At 40.2% G+C, this 15441-nt stretch overlaps 1 protein-coding gene across 1 annotated transcript in view; it reads left to right on the forward strand.

Annotated features, from left to right (window-relative positions):
• The window catches only part of AP3M2 (adaptor related protein complex 3 subunit mu 2), a 96923-nt gene that overhangs the window by 25749 nt on the left and 55733 nt on the right, over positions 1-15441 (forward strand). The window lies entirely within an intron of this gene.

Below are 15441 nucleotides of genomic sequence, written 5' to 3' on the forward strand. Positions count from 1 at the left end.
TCATCAGTCCTTTGGCATGTTGGAAGGCAGTCAGACCAAGGCAAAATGATACTGGCAGAAAGAGGTTAATTACTGTATTTTCTTGATAATATAATGTACCTTTTGGGAAGATTTGTTAATTCAACATGGTTGCCTTTCTTTCTTTCTTTCTTTCTTTTTCTTTCTTTCTTTCTTTCTTTCTTTCCTTCTTTCTTTTTCTTTCTTCCCTCCTTCTTTTTTTTCCTTTTTCCTCAAAAATCTTAAAGCTTTAGGGCACCTGGGTCGCTCAGTGGGTTAAGCGTCTGCCTTCGGCTTGGGTCATGATCCCAGGGTCCTCGGATTGAGCCCTGCATCAGGCTCCCTACTTGGCGGGTAGTCTGCTTCTCCCTTTCCCTCTGCTCCTCTCTCCACTCATGCTCTCTCTCTGTCTCTGTCTCTCTGTCTCAAATAAATAAATAAATTCTTAAAAAAAAAAACTTAAAAAAAAGCTTAAAGCTTAAGTAAATGGTACATCTTTAAGTTGGTAAACCTAGGACATATGGCATTCTTTTCATAGTGATTTCCAATATTAGTAACTTCCCTGAAAGAACATTATATCTGAACAAAATGACTGGGTAAATTCCATTTCCTACTTTAAAGAGGGAAATTTTATAAAAAAAAGAATGTTTAAGTAGATGGCGCATGGTCACGAAGTATGATCCATGATGTAGATCCAGGTCATAAAACTGGTCAGGTATAAAACCCCAGAAAACCCTAACAGTCAGCCTGGCACTCTCTGACAAATGACCCTTACCCATGAACCTAGGAAATGTTTTCTTAGGCAGAATCAGACATGAATTTTATTTTTATTTTTATTTATTTATTTAATTTTATTTTTTAAAGATTTTATTTATTTGTTTGACAGAGAGACACAGCGAGAGAGGGAACACAAGCAGGGGGATTGGGAGAGGGAGAAGCAGGCTTCCCGTGGAGCAGGGAGCCCGATGTGGGGCTCGATCCCAGGACACTGGGATCATGACCTGAGCTGAAGGCAGACGCTTAAGGACTGAGCCACCCAGGCGCCTCTTATTTATTTATTTTTTTAAAGATTGATTTACTTATTATTTTAGAGAGAGAGTGGGGGAGAGGAGGAGCAGAGGGAGAGAGAATCTCAAGCAGACTCCCTGCTGAGTGTGGAGCTAGATGCAGAGCTTGATCTCACGACCCTGAGATTATGACCTGAGCCAAAATCAAGAGTCAGACGCTTAACCGACTGAGCCACCTAGGTGCCCAAGGCATGCACTTTTAAATTTATTTTAATTCATAAGAAAAAAACCTCAGAAATGTAGAGAATTCAACTATTAACTATTCATCTATTACCCACTATCCAGAATTAATAATTATTTTTTTAATTTAATAGGCAGACCTTAACAAGATGTTTTTAATAGGGAAAATTTATCAAAATCATAATACTGAGTGACAGAAGCAAGTTCTAGAAAATGTCAGGTTGATTAGACTATTCTGGTTTTGGCTTTCTTTTAGATTGTTGGTATAGGAATTTAGATTTATTCCTTTTAAATTATTTTTTAACTGTAAAATGTAACAAATCCACGAAAGAGCTTACTTTCAAGGACAATAATAATAATATAAATACTTGTGTTCTGTCACCCTGGCTAAAACATAGAACAGTACTCCCCTGCCCTCTCCCTTGCCTGCAAGGCCCCCCTCATGTCCTGCTCTAATTATATCCCTTCCTTCCCCACTAGTCTCCTGACTTCTGTGATCATCACTCCTTTGCTTTTCTTCATATATATTCTTTTTTTTTTTTTTTTAAGATTTTATTTATTTATTTGACAGAGAGAGACACAGCGAGAGAAGGAACACAAGCAGGGGGAGTGGGAAAGAGAGAAGCAGGCTTCCCGCCGAGCAGGGAGCCCGATGCGGGGCTCGATCCCAGGACCCTGAGATCATGACCTGAGCTGAAGGCAGTCGCTTAACCAACTGAGCCACCCAGGCGCTCCTCTTCATATATATTCTTTTATGTTGATTTCTAATCTCTCTGTGGGAGAGTAGATTGCATGTACCATGCCTCTTACTTGTAGGTTTTTGTCCGTATAACAAAGATGTTTTCCTACCTAACCATAGTGCATTTATGGAGTTCTGGAAATTTAACCTCGATTCGATATTTTAATCTGTAATCTAGTTCCAATTTTGTTAATATGTTCTTTAGGGCATTTTTTCCTCTAGGCTAGGATCCAATCCAGTTCAGTATCACAGAGTGTAGGTCTTATTAGTTTCTAATCATGTAAATGCCTCAGCCTTCATTTGTCCTTCATGACACTGACAATTTTTAAGAATATAGACAAATTATCATATGGAGCGGTCCACACTTTCTGTTCTGTTTTCTTAGGATTAGGTTTCAGTCACTTGTCCCTAGCCAGAATACCACAAAAGTGATGGATCCTACTCAGGGGATCATCTCTGGAGCTATGTGACTTCTACTTGCCCCTCAGTGATTAATTTTTTTAAAAAACAACCGTGTTGGGACATAATTCACATACTGTAAAATTCACCCATTTAAAGTGTACAATTCAGTGGTTTTTATTATATCCGCAGGGTTGTGCAATTACCACCACAATCTAATTTTAGAACATTTTCATTCCCCCTAAAAAAAAAATCCTACCCATTAGCTGTGATTCCCCATCTCCTTTCCTCCCCCACCACCTGCCTCCATTTTACCATCAGCCCTAAATAGCTACTAATCTACTTCCTGTCTTTATTGATTTGCTTATTCTTGACATTTCATATAAATGGAATCATACAATAAGTGATCTTTTGTGACTGGCTTCTTTCACTTAGCATAATGTTTTCAAGGTTCATTCATGCCATAGCATGTATCAGCATTTGATTTCTTTTTATGGCTGAATAATATGCCATTGTATGTATATATCACATTTTATTTATTCATTCATAAGTTGATGGACATTTGGATTGTTTCCACTTTTTTACTCTTACGAATAATGCTTCTAAGAACATGTGTGTACAAGTTTTTATGTGGACACGTTTTCATTTCTCTTGGGTATATATATATATATATATACCTAAGAGTGAAATTACTAAGTCGTATGGTAACTCTGTTTAAATTTTTTAGGAACTTCCAAAATGTTTTTCGAAGTGACTGTACCATTTTACACTCTCACAGCAACCTATGAGGCTTGTAATTTCTCCATCTCCCCACCAAAACTTGTCATTATCCATTTTAAAAATTATAACCATCCTAGTGGGTGTAAAGCAGAATCTTATTGTGGTTTAGATTTCCCTGATGAGTAATGATGTTGAGCGTCTTTTCCTGTACTTAAGGGCCATTTGTATATCTTCCTTGGAGAAATGTCTATTTGAATCCTTTGCCCATTTTAAAATTGGGTGCCTTTCCATTATTGAGTTATAAGACTTTTTTATGTATTCTAGATACAAGTCCATTATCAGATAATATGATTTGCAAATATTTCCCCCATTTTGTGGGTTGTCTCTTCACTTTCTACCCCCCCAGCTTTATTGAGATAAAAGTGACATATAACACTGTGTAGTTTAAGGTGTACAATATAGTTTGATACATGTATATATTGTGGAATGATTACCTTAATAGGATTAGTTAACCTAGCCATTACCTCATGTAGTTATCGTGTGTGTGTGTGAGTGTGTGTGTGTGTGTGTGTGTAGAACATTCAAGATCTCTTTTAGCAACTTGCAAATAGTCTTTTCACTTTCTTTATGGTATCGTTTGTAGCACAGAAGTTTTTATTCTCATGTAATCTAAATTTTCATTTTTTTCTTTCCTTGTGCCTTTGATGTTGTCTCGAAAGAAACCATTGCTGAACCCAAGGTTGTGAAGATTTACTCCTATGTTTCATTCTAAGAGTTTTATAGTTTCAGCTTTTACATTTAGGTTTTCAATCATTTTGAGTTCTTTGAGTTATTGAGTTATAGAGCATGTAGTATGAAATAGGGATCCAGCTTCATTCTTTTGCATGTGGATATGCAGTTTTCCCAACAACATTTGTTGAAAAGACTGTTCTTCCTCCATTAAATTATTTTGCCATCTTCATCCAGCCTCAATTGACCATCAACATCAGGGCTTATTTCTGGATTATCAGTTCTATTTTATTAAATTCTATGCCTACCTGCATACCAATACTATACCATCTTGACTATTGAAGTCTTGTAATAGATTTTGAAGTTGGAAATTAGGAGTCTTCCAGCCTTATTCTTCTTTTTGAAGATGATTTTGGCCCTCCTGGGTCTCTTGATTTCCATGTGAATTTTAGGATCCGTTTGCCAATTTCTGCAAAGAAGCCAGCTGGGATTTTTGAGAGGGATTGAGTTGGATCTGTAGAGCAATTTGGGAGGTATTGCCACCTTAACAGTAGTAAGTCTTTCCATCTGTGAAAGTGGGAAGTCTTTTCATTTACTGAGATTTTATTAAATTTCTTTCAACAGTATTTCGGGGCGCCTGGGTAGCTCAGTCAGTTAAGTGTCCAGCTCTTGGTTTTGGCTCAGGTCATGATCTCAGGGGCCTGGGCTCAAGCCCCACATTGGGCCCCACACTCAGCATGGAGTCTGCTTGTCCTTCTCCCTCTGCTCTTCCCCCGGCTTGTGTGCTCTCTCTAAAATAAGATCTCGCTCTCTAAAATAAATAAATAAATAAATAATCTTTTAAAAAATTAATTTCTTTCAACAGTATTTTATGACTAGCAGCATACATCTTGCACCTCTCTTGTTAAGTTTATACCTAGTATTTTGTTCTTTTTGATGCTATTGTAAATGTAATTGCTTTCTTAATTTCATGTTTGCCATGTTCATTGCTAATGTATAAAAATACAATTAATTTTTATATTTTGATCTTGTATCCTGCAAACTTGCTGAACTCACTTATTGCTCTAATAGTTTCTGATGCCTTAGGATTTTCTATATGCAAGATCATGTTTTTTTTTTTTTTACCTCTTCTCTAATCTGGATGCCTTTTCTTTCTTTCTTGTCTGATTGCCCTGGTTAGAACCTCCAGTACAATGTTAAATAAATGTGGGGGGGTCGCCTGAGTGGCTCAACCAGTTAAGCATCTGCCTTTGGCTCAGGTCATGGTCCCAGGATCCTGGGATAGAGCCCCGCATCGGGCTCCCTGCTCAGTGGGGAGTCTGCTTCTCCCTCTCCCTCTCCCTTTTCATCTTCCTCTCTCTCTCTCTCAAATAAATAAACAAAATCTTAAAAAAAATAAATGTGGTGAAAGCAGACATCTTTGTCTTGTTCCTGGTCTCAGGGGGGAGGGCATGAGTTTGTAAAGGGTTGATACAATTCTTTACATGTTTGGTAGAATTCACCAATGTAGTCATCTGGGCCTGGGTGTTTCTTTGTGGGAAGTTTTTAAATTACTAACTCAATCTTTTAACCTCTTGTAGGTATTTTCAGATTTTCTGTTTTTTCTTCAGCCAGTTTTGGTGCTTTTTGTCTTTCTAGGAGTTTGTCCTTTTCATGTAGTTACCTAGTTTAGATACACACAGTTGTTCATCTTATTCGCTTTTAATTCTTTTTTTCCCTGTGAAGTTGGAGTGATATCCCCTTTTTCATTTCTGATTTTAGGAATTTGAGTTTTCTCTCTTTTTCATTCTTCATTCTAGCTAAAAGTTTATCACTTTGGTTTATCTGTTTTAAGATCCAAACTTTGGTCTGGTTGATTTCCTCTACTGTTTTCCATTCTTTATTTCATTTATTTCCACTAAAATCTTTGTTATTTCCCCCCTCCTGTTTGCCTTGGGTTTTCTCTCCTTTTTCTAATTTCTTTATTATTATTATTATCATTAAAGATTTTTATTTATTCATTTGAGAGAGAGCTTGCACAAGCAGGGGAAGGGGTGAGGGAAGGGGCAGAGGAAGAGGGAGAAGCAGACCCCCCGCTGAGCAGGGAGCCCGATGTGGGGCTCAATGCCAGGATCCTGGGACCATGACCTGAGCCGAAGGCAGACGCTTAACAAGTGAGCTACCCCTGTGCCCCTCCTTTTTCTAATTTCTTAAGTTAGAAGATAAAGGTATTGATTTAAGAACTTTCTTTTTTTTTAAAAACATGTTTAGTTTGTGAAGTTAAGTCTGATCACCTGGTCTAGTTATTGTCTGGTTTTACTACTGTAGAGTTACTAGTCTTCTCCTTGCACTGAATAATCCATCTGTGGGGATACTATACACTCTTCTGTAGAGGTTTTCTGGTGAGGTAAACACTTGTACATTTTTAAAAAGATTTTATTTTTAAGTGATCTCTACACCCAAAGTGGGGCTCAAACTCATGACCCAGAGATCAAGAGCCACATGCGCTCTACTGATTGAGCCAGGCAGGTGCCCCAAACTGTACTTTCTTTTAAGGCATAAGCTAACAATTAAAATGTTCAATCTGCTTTGATGTCTAGTATCGGAGATCATAAGGCACCTCATCTTGGGAGTAATTTTTTTTTCTAAAACAAATCATTTGCATGCATCTTCTTTTTAAGATTTAATTAATTTATTTGAGAGAAACAGAGAACACAGGAACTTGGGGAGGAGTAAAAGGGGAGGGAGAAAAAGAGGGAAAAAAATCCCAAGCAGACTCCACGCTGAGCGCAGAGCCCTACACGGGGCTCAATCTCACTACCCTGAAATCATGACTTGAGCCGAAACCAAGAGTGGGTTGCCTAACTGAGCACCCCTGCATGCAACTTCTTAATTAAGCATTTAATGCCCCAGGATAAGTATACAGCATGGGCATTTGTTAACAAATTGACAAAGACTACCCCTCCCAATATTCCTTACTATGATGCCGAGGGGAAAGGAAATTTTGCAGGAAGACCAACATTCCTCCAGGGTATTCTAGAACTGAGACCTTCATTCCTCCCCTCCTGAGCTACAATGTCAGGATATTTCAGCTGTATTGAGTCAGGCCTGTCTGACATCCTCCATCAGGAAAAGATACCACGTGTCCCCGGGCAGTTGCTTATTAGAGGGAAGGAGAATCTAAACCAAAACCCAGGCTAGATTATCAGGGTGGCAGGGTAACCAGGAACACTGTCACAGGGTGGGAGGCCGGACACTCCTTCTGACCCAGCCATCCAGGCCCCGTGGAGGAGTTTGAGAAATTAAGGCAGAGTGTGTGAATATGAAATAAAGCGTCTGTACCCAGGGAGCCCCAGGCATGGAGGGTGGGCTCCACAATAATGGGAAATGGAGATCACTGATCACAATCGGTGGCTCGAGCTCTCCCTCCAATAAGGTGGGTTACTTTGAATATTAAAGGAATATGAGGTTATTTGTGCACTGAACTGGTGAAGCTGGTCATTCCAGTTGCACTGTTTGTTTGTTTGTTTTAATGTGGCCACTTTAATTGATTTACTTTTATATCATGCGGCATACCTAGAAAAAGATTGGCTTCTAAAATAAGATGGGGGCGCCTGGGTGGCTCAGTTGGTTAAGCGACTGCCTTCGGCTCAGGTCATGATCCTGGAGTCCCGGGATCAAGTCCTGCATCGGGCTCCCTGCTCCGCAGGGAGCCTACTTCTCCCTCTGACCCTCCCCCCTCTCATGTGCTCTCTGTCTCTCTCATTCTCTCTGTCTCAGATAAATAAATAAAATCTTTTAAAAAAAAAAAAGATTTAAAATAAGATGGAATTCTGCTTATTTGGTTTTACACACGTTTATAATCAGATAGGGTCTGCCTGGTTTAGATCTCCATATTTAACAACACTTGAGGCAACTCTTTAACTTTATAAAATCCAAAAACTGTTTGCTGACTACAGAACACAGGTATCTAGCAATAACTCTAACTGGAGAGTCTACAAAACATCTAAAAAGCCAACCAAACAATTAAAATCACTCATTTAAATAAATGGATGCATCTGAAGAATTAAGGTGGAATCCTTTGATGCCAGGAACAAACCAGCACAGAAGTCCACGGAAGGAAGGAACGAACGAACGAAACACTGAAGATACTGCATAGTAACTCAAAACCTCTGCCCTGGGGCACCTGGTATGAAGCACTGGGTCTGTGCGGGATGGTAAGTTCTTCACACCCGAAAAAATAAGGCCATGACTCAGCAATGGTAAGACTTTGAGCTAGGAGAACACTTAGAAAAGGTAGCCAACAACCAAAATTGTTTCCACATTTTCTTTGTACAGAAGTTTTTTAAAAAGAAAGAAAAACGCTCCATTGACATTTTGTGGCTACTAGCTTTTTTTTTTTTTTGAGGGTTCCTGGCCCAAATTTTCACTCTTTGCATGGTCCAGAAAGCCTTCAGCTGAAATTTTTAGTTTAAAGTAGACCAGATCTGGGGCGCCTGGGTGGCTCAGTTGGTTGGGCGACTGCCTTCGGCTCAGGTCATGATCCTGGAGTCCCGGGATCGAGTCCCGCATCGGGCTCCCTGCTTGGCAGGGAGTCTGCTTCTCTCTCTGACCCTCCTCCCTCTCATGCTCTCTGTCTCTCATTCTCTCTCTCTCAAATAAATAAATAAATAAATAAAATCTTTAAAAAAAAAAAAAAGTAGACCAGATCTATAGTGTCCCAGACACCTGGCAGAAGCAAGAAGGAATGTACCCTCAACTGAAGCCTAGAGGAAATCTGACAGCAAAACTTGAAGATGAGTGAACAACCCCAAATCACAAAACACACAAGGAAACAAGCCATCATGGGTAAGATTCAGCAAAACAAATGAGCCAGTCCTATAAAGACTTCAGATATGGGGGGCGCCTGGGTGGCTCAGTTGGTTAAGCGACTGCCTTCGGCTCAGGTCATGATCCTGGAGTCCCAGGATCGAGTCCGACGTTGGGCTCCCTGCTCGGCAGGGAGTTTGCTTCTCCCTCTGACCCCTCCCCCCTCATGTACTCGCTCTCTCTCATTCTCTCTCTCTCAAATAAATAAATAAAATCTTAAAAAAAAAAAAAAGACTTCAGATATGGGAATTATCAGATGATGGCCAGATAAAATACAGGGGCACCCAATTAAATTTGAACCTCAGATAAGTAATAAGTAAATTTTAAGTATAAATATATCCCATGCACTATTTGGGACATACTTACACTAAAAATGTGTTGTTTGCCTGAAATTCAAATTTAACTAGGCATTCTGTATTTTTAATTGTTAAAATGTGGCCTTACAAACTATAAATAGGTCTAATATGTTTGAGAAGTAAAAGAAGGACATGGAAAGGTAAGTGATAAACAAGGAAACATCAGAAATGACCAGATAGATATGCAAAAGGAACAAATAGACCTTTGAGAAATAGAATAAAAATCAAAAATAAAAACTAAATGGAAGAATTTGGGGTAAATTTATTGATGCTGCAACTTACTTTGATATACACATAAAAAGTTGGATTGATGGATACATAGAGGAATAGATGGGATAATATGTGATAAAGTAAGTATAACAAAATGTTAATTGTAGAATATACAACTGGGGTAAGTATATGGGAGTTTAGTGTGAAATTCAACTTACCTGTATTTTGAAAATTATCATAATAAAATATCCGGGGAAAAATCTGAAAAGTTAAGCAGCATAATGGACAAAATTTAAATACTGACCTAGAGAATAAATCTGAAGGAATTTCAAAGAATGCAGCCCAGGAACAAAAATGATAGAGACTATGAAAGGCTAATTAAGATATGTGTTGGTGAAATGAGAAATTGCCATCTGTCCTAACAGAGTTCTAGAAGGAGATAATGGAAAGGGGGAGAGCCAACATTCAAAGTAACAGTGGCTGAGGATTTTTTGTAACTGATGAAAGGCAGTATTCCACATATTCAGGAATTCCAGTAAATTCCAAGAAGGATAAATAAAAAGAAATTTATTTTGCGCTAAAGGAATTTCCAAAGGATATGTCTCACAAAAAACAAAAACAGTCCTAGAAAGAAGATCTGAGATGTGGGCAATTCTAAACAAACCCTGGTTGGCTAGAAAACGGTGATAATGATGTTTGATGTGTGGGGTTAATAAAACCCAGCAAGGTAGAAAAAAGTGGTTGGCCCATGGTAACAATGTAGACCTGAGTTATTGGAGTTAAAATATTATTTGAAGTTTAAAGATATTAATTATTTTTAGATTTTTTAAATTATTTCTTTCTTTTTTTTTTTAAGATTTTATTTTTAAGAAATCTCTACACCCAACATGGGGCTCAACCTTACAATCCCAAGATCAGGAGTCACACACTCCACTGACTGAGCTAGCCAAGTGCCCCTATCATTAGATTTTTAAAAGGTAGGTAGGCAAGTTAATATTACAAGGGTAACTAACGACTATAAGAAAAGAATTTTAATTTGTATCTTTAAAACCAGCAAAGAGGGGCGCCTGGGTGGCTCAGTCGGTTAAGTGTCCACCTTCGGCTCAGGTCATGATCCTGGAATCCCGGGATCAAGCCCCACATCCAGCTCCCTGCTCAGTGGGGAGTCTGCTTCTCCCTTTGCTCCTCACCCCACTTTTGCTCTATCTCAAATAAATAAATAATCTTTAAAAAAAAATAAAATGAAACCAGTAAAAAGCAAAAAATAGATTTTTTAACCTGATTTATTTTTTTTCCAGATAAAGAAAGAAATCTGAAGATATCCGTAATAATAAATGTAAATAGATTGGGTAATACAGTTAATAATGACAGATTTCCACACTGGATAGATCTGTCCAGTTCCTTCCCCCAGCTCACCATTCTGTTGTATATGCTACCAGAACCTAACTCTAATTAATGCATGGTGTGCCACCGTTAAGAACAGAAGCTCTAGAATCTGCCCAACCTAAGGTTGAGTACCCTGCTCTGCAACTGATCAGCTGAGCAACACTGGCACTTAGTTAAACCTCTTTAAGTCTCCGTTCATCATCTATAGAGTGGGGTTAATGGATGGGACATACCCACATCACAGAGTTTTTTTAAGATTAAATGAGATAATAATGTAAAATTCTGAGTACAATGCCTGTACAGATTAACTATTCAGCAAATGCCACTAGTCTAATCTATTATTTCTAAACAATTATAGAGACCAACTAAAACAAGCCACATATATTACAGAGAGAAAGCAAAGAAGAAATCTGTGGTCTCCACCCTAAGCCAAGACCTGGCAATTTTTGTTGATCCTTCTATGTATCTTTTTTTTTTTTTAGTTTTTTAAAAAATTAATGTGGTATAATTAACTTACAGTGTTATATTAGTTTCAGGTGTGTAATATAATGATTCAACATTTCTGTACATTTCTCAGTGCTCATCAAGATAAATCCCCTTCGCTTATTCACCCATCCCTCCACTACCTCTTCTCTGGCAACCACCAGTTTGTTCTCTGTATTTGAGTATGGCTTTTTTTGGAGTGTCTGGGTGACTCAGTCGGCTAAAGTGTCTGCCTTTGGATCAGGTCATGATCCCAGAGTCCTGGGATCAAGCCCCGCATTGGGCTCTCTACTCATCAGGGAGTGGTGGGGAGTCTGTTTTCCCTGGGCCCCTCCCCTCCACCCATGCTCTTTCTCTTGCACTCTCTCTCTCTCAAATAAATAAATAAAATCTTGGGGCACCTGGGTGGCTCAGTCGGTTAAGCGTCTGCCTTCAGCTTAGGTCATGATCCCAGGGTCCTTTGTTTGAGCCCTGCATCGGGAGTCACACACTCCAGAGCCTGCTTCTCCCTCCCCCTCTGCCTGCCATTCCCCTGCTTATGCTCTCTCTCTCTTTTTCTGTCAAATAGATAAATAAAATCTTTAAAAAAAAAATAAAATCTTTTTTTTTTTTTAAAGATTTTATTTATCTATTTGAGACAGAGAGAGCACATGAGAGGGGGGAGGGTCAGAGGGAGAAGCAGGCTCCCTGCCAAGCAGAGAGCCCGATGTGGGACTCGATCCCGGGACTCCAGGATCATGACCTGAGCCGAAAGCAGTCGCTTAACCAACTGAGCCACCCAGGTGCCCAAAAAAATAAAATCTTTTTTAAAAAGAGTGTTTTTTGGTCTCCTTTTTTTCCTTCATTTTTGTTTTGTTCTTAAATTTCACATAAGTGAAACTATATGGTTTTTGTCTTTCTCTGACTTATTTCACTTAGCATTATACTCTCTAGGTCCATCCATGTTGTTGCTAAACGGCAAGATTTCATTCTTTTTTATGGCTGAGCAATATTCCATTGTATACATATACAACATCTTCTTTATCCATTTATCAATCGATGGATACTGAGTTGTTTCCATATCTTGGTTGTTGCAAATAATGCTGCAATAAACATAGGGGGGCACATATGTTTTTGAATTAGTGTTTTTGTTTTCTTTGGATAAATACTCAGTAATGTAATTACTGGCTTATATGGTAATTCTATTTTTAATTTTTTGGGGAACCTCCATTCTACCTTCCCCAGTGGCTGCACCAACTTGCATTCCCACCAACACTACACTCCTTTTTCTCCACATCCTTGCCAGCACTTGTTATTTCTTGTCCTTTTTATTTTAGCCCCTCTGACAGGTGTAAAGTGATATCTCATTGTGGTTTTAATTTGCATTCCCCTAATGAGTAATGATGTTGAGCATCTTTTCATGTGTGTGTTGGCCATCTGTATGTCTTCTTTGGAGAAATATCTATTCTGGTCCTCTGCCCATTTTTAATTGGATTATTTGGGTTTTTTGGTGTCCAGTTGTAAAAGTTCTTTATATATTTTGGAAACCTTCTATTTATCTATCATCTAGCTCTCCTGTTCCTCAAACTTCTGACATATTCTTTCTAAACCTGTACCTCTTCTCAAGAACCCTACCCCTCTCAGCATATGATATTGCCTCCTACTCTATAGAGGAAATTGGGATTATTAAGAGTGAAACCCCCAAATTTCCTACCCCCATACCAACTAACTTCTTTCCATGGAGTTTATTCTCCCTTCAGAAACTGATCCTTCCGGGGCGCCTGGGTGGCTCAGTCATTAAGCGTCTGCCTTCAGCTTAGGTCATGATCCCAGGGTCCTGGGATCGAGCCCTGCATCAGGCTACATGCTCGGCGGGAATCCTGCTTCTCCCTCTCCCACTCCTCCTGCTTGTGTCCCCTCTCTCGCTGTGTCTCTCTCTGTCAAATAAATAAATAAATTCTTAAAAAAAAAAAAAAAAGAAAGAAACTGATCCTTCCATCTGTGATTTGGAGACAATTCATCTCATCAATTCAGAGATCTGGGCTTATCACACCCCCACCTCCATCTCTTGCCTCTCAGCTTACAGAAATGCTCAAACTCAGTCATCTTACAAAAAGCCAAGACAAAACGAAACATTATCCCTCTTTGACCCTTAGTACACCCGTGGCTATGGACCCTTTCTCCGGGCCCTCAAAGCCAAACTATTCCTTAAGAGAATAGTTTACATTCATTATATTTACTGCTAAATAGCACTGGCTGCCACAAAGTAGGACTATCCTTCCCATTTTTTATGAATGATATACCTGAGCCTTAAAGAGATGTGTTTTTTCTGGCTTAAACAACTAAAATGTGACATAATCAGGATTGGAACCCAGGTCTATGTGAATGCAAGTCATGTTATTTGCATCCCATCAGTAGTTCCCAAATCTGGCAGGGCATCAGAGTCATCTAGAGACCTTAAAAAATATAGATTCTTAGGTCCCAGCCCTGATCTACCAAATCATAATCTGATGAAGAGACCAGGAATCTGTTTCAAGCTCCTTGGGTGGGTCCAACACAGCCAGTTTGACCCCAGGCTTCTGTGCATTGCCTCTCATCCTCAACTCCCGGTTTGGCTTCATATTTCAATCCTCAAATCCAGTTGCTCCCAGAGACCTCCTTGTGGTTAGATCCACCGGACACTTTCCAATCTTCTTCTTAGTTGAATTCTTAATAGTATTTGACAAGCTGACCAATTTCTAACCTTTCTTTCACTTCCAAAATACCATACTCTACTCTTGAATTTCCTTCCTTTTTTTCTGATTTTCCTTCTCTGTCACTGTCTTCTCTGTGATCTGCCCACCTCTGGCCACCTTCTAAATGTTGGCACACCCACCTCGGTTTTAACTTCACCTCTTCTCACCCTAAATGCTGTGTTTGGGTGATCTCATCCACACCCATGGGTCTAATTGCTGTTTATGTATTAGTGACTCCCAAACTGGTATTTCTAGCCTTGCTCTTGGCTGCTGCATCTGTAAGTGCATAAATGAGAAACTGCCAGTCGAATATCACTTGGGTCCCTTAGAACTCAACAGGTCCATAATGGAATTCACGATCTTTCTCAAACAACCTGCTCCCAGGTCTGGCTTCGCAGGTGTATTAGCCCAGACTGCCCTAACAAAATGCCACAGACTGGGTGGCTTAAACAACAGAAATTTATTTTCTCACAGTTCTGGAGGCTGGAAGTCTGAGATCAGAGTGCCAGGGGCTGGGTTCTGGTGAGCTCTCTACCTGGCTGACGGATGGCTGCCTTCTCACTGCGTGCTCACATGACCTTTCCTCAGCCTCTGAGTGTCTTCTTCTTATAAGGCCTGCATTTGGGCCCCACCCTTATGACCTCACTTAACCTTAATTATATCATAAACTCCCTATCTCCAAATACAGTCACACTGGGGGTTAGAGCTTCAGTAAATGATGGGGCAGGGAGGGTGAACAAAAACACTGAGTCCGTAACAACAGATCTGCAACCAGTACTGTCCCACAGGGCCTCCAACTCAGAAGGGCCTTGTGCTTGGAGTTGAATGCTCTGCAGTAATTGTTTTGAAATTTTTAATAACTTTATTTTTTATCTTATGGGGTTTTTTTTAAGATTTATTTATTTATTTTAGAGAGAGAGAGAGCATGAGCTGGGGGACAGAGGGAGAGGGAGAGAGAATCTGAAGCAGACTCCACACTGAGCACGAGCCGGACACAGGGCTCGATCTCGCGACCCTGACATCACGACGCTGAGATCACAACCTGAGTCGAAGACCAAGAGTCTGACGCTTAACCGACTGCACCATCCAGGCGCCCCTGAACGTATGCTTTGTAAGTGGAGTCCTATGAGACAGTGGAGCATGCAGGGTGGCTCATACTCCATCCTGCCTCACGCTACCTCCCTGCATCCCTGGGGTAGGTTCTCAGACTCTTGCTTCTGCCCTTCGCACCCAGGGCCTTTCTTCTCCATCTCCTGTGACTGCTGCCACCTTCTATCCCCACTGGTGGGATCCTTGGCCCGGATGCAGGGAGGATCGGGCATGTGGACACTGTGGTATCTCGGGACGGGACATGGCAACGGCTGTCGCTGCCCCAGGTTGGCAGTGCTGTGCACATTCAGGGGGCAACTTGGCAGGCAAGTCGCTTGCCTATCCCTGTCCAGGTAGCTAGTGCACCCTGGCACGGAAGTGACAATATTCTTGGGGGTCACCCATCTGCTGGGGGTTGGGACTGAAGCCTCATGAAAAAGGGAGATGCCTGGCTTGAGTTCTGGGGGCATTTGTCCGTGGTTGGCAGGAGGCCTAACTCAGCAGCTCTGTGCTCCGTCTTGAGG

This window comes from Leptonychotes weddellii, chromosome 2, assembly GCF_054177405.1.
Source record: "Leptonychotes weddellii isolate Sample4059 chromosome 2, ASM5417740v2, whole genome shotgun sequence".
In the NCBI taxonomy this organism is placed as follows: domain Eukaryota; kingdom Metazoa; phylum Chordata; class Mammalia; order Carnivora; family Phocidae; genus Leptonychotes; species Leptonychotes weddellii.